General features: G+C 40.2%; 1 non-coding gene across 1 annotated transcript; it reads left to right on the forward strand.

Moving 5' to 3' along the window:
* Window positions 1-1,239: 1,239 nt before the first annotated feature.
* On the forward strand, window positions 1,240-1,346 carry LOC121205841 (small nucleolar RNA R71). The gene has a single exon (XR_005900914.1). It is a non-coding gene; the product is annotated as a small nucleolar RNA R71 (small nucleolar RNA).
* Window positions 1,347-2,046: the final 700 nt, after the last annotated feature.

Raw genomic sequence — 2,046 nt, forward strand, 5'->3', positions numbered from 1 at the left:
TTGAAGATATGCACTGCATTCCTTCGTCAGGGCTACCGTCTCAAATTCTCCGAGTCTTCATTTTTTGCGTAGGATATCCTTCATGAATTTGATGTAGTTCGGCATTTCTCAAGTGCTTCAACCAACAGGATGTTGATATGAAGTTGCTTGAGTACGTCTAAAAATTTCTTGAATTGAATCTCCTGTTTCTGCTTTTGAAGTCTTTGAGGGTAGAGTGGTGGTGGTTTCTTTAATGGAACTGGTTGATTCATCTTCTGTGGCTATTCTACATCTGAAGGGGTTGTTAGTTGATCAGAATTAGCTAGTTCTGAAATTACCTTGTCAGGTTTTACAAATTCTGGTTCTTGTGAAACTAGAATTTCAATGCTCAGTTGAACTTCCTCTGATTCTTGATTATCAGCTTGCTTCTTTTCAGCTGCAATGGTGTTGGGCTCTACTATTTTTCCACTCCTCAATGTTAATGCTTCGCAATGCTCCTTCCTCGGATTCCTCAAATTTTTCGTATCAATAGGGAAAGCACCTTGTGGTCGGTTCCTGAGTTCAATGCAAGCTAGCCCACTTGGTTTTCTAAGTTTTTTCAATGTAACTTCTTGGCTTTGGATTAAAGCGTCATTCTTGGCCATGTAGGCCTTCAACAGATTTTCTAAGCCATTGGATGGTTCAGCTTGGGTTGGTTTCTGAACTTGTTGGAGAAAACTTGGTGGCTAGGTTGATCTAGGTTGGGCGTAAGTATTACTGGTTCCAGCTCCTTGGTTACTCCAGGAAAAGTTCGGGTCGTTTCGCCACGGTGGGTTATAAAAATTGGATTGCAGTCCTTGCCTTCCTTGGTTTTGGTTCTGGTTACCTATGTAGTACATGGATTCTGGGTTTGATGGACATTCTTCGAAAAAATGTCCTTCCCCACAATAAACACAAGCTATATTTTCAAATTGATTTTGTGGCTGTGCTGCAAAACTGTTAGACCCATTAATAGTAAGTTTTTTAAGCATTGAGGATATTGATGATACCTAAGATGTGAGTGAAGTAAGAGCGTCTACTTCATGTATTCTAGCAACTCGTCTTCCTGACGCTGCTCGGTTGGTTGGCCATTGGTTATTGTTGCTGGCAATCCTCTCGATAATTTCATAAGCCTCATTATAAGATTTAGAAATGAGAGCACCATTAGCAGCAGCGTCCACTACCATCATCGTGTGAGCATTGAGACCATTATAAAATGTCTCAAGTTGGATGCAATGTGGGATTCCATGATGAGGGCACTTTCATAATAACTCTTTGTACCTTTCCCATGCCTCATAAAAGGAATCATCATCCATTTGTTGGAAGGTAGTGATCTCGTTCCTCAACTTAGCATTCTTGCTAGGCGGGAAACACTTCATAAGAAATCTTTCTGCTAACTCTTGCCATGTGGAAATTATGTTCGGTGGCAATGAGTTCAACCAAGCTCGAGCTCTGTCCCTCAGCGAATATGGGAACAGCTTCAATCGTAATGCATCTTCGGGTACTCTGGCTAACTTGAAAGAATCGTTCGCCTCTATAAATAGTCTTAAGTGTAGGTGAGGATCTTCGGTAGACATTCCACTGAATTGGCCTATTGTCTGAAGCATCTAGAACATGACTGGCTTCAGCTCAAGCTATTATGCCTCAATTTCGGGTCTCCTAATACCCGAATTAAGATCATTAAATATTGGCACGACATGCTGTCATAAAGCTCTATCCCTATCATTAGCAATAAGGATAGGATTTTGAGCAGGGTTTGCTTTGTTTCCTTGGATTGGATTTTCGAAGTTCATCTCTTCGGTCCTCCTCTGATTTGCTTGTCTTCTTCGCTGTCGAAAAGTTCTTTCTATCTCAGGGTTTACAGAGAGTAGGTCAATAATTCGGTCAATACTCATAAACACCTGAAATAATCACAGAAAAATTAATTAAGGTAAAAATTAAACAAAAAAAAACAAAATGTAAACTAACAAATTCACAAATAATGACTTTTTAAACAGTCCCAGGCAACGGTGCCAAAAACTTGGAACGACGGAAATGTGCAAGTGTACA

The sequence above is a fragment of the Gossypium hirsutum genome, chromosome A08 (assembly GCF_007990345.1).
Source record: "Gossypium hirsutum isolate 1008001.06 chromosome A08, Gossypium_hirsutum_v2.1, whole genome shotgun sequence".
NCBI classification, from domain to species: Eukaryota; Viridiplantae; Streptophyta; class Magnoliopsida; order Malvales; family Malvaceae; genus Gossypium; species Gossypium hirsutum.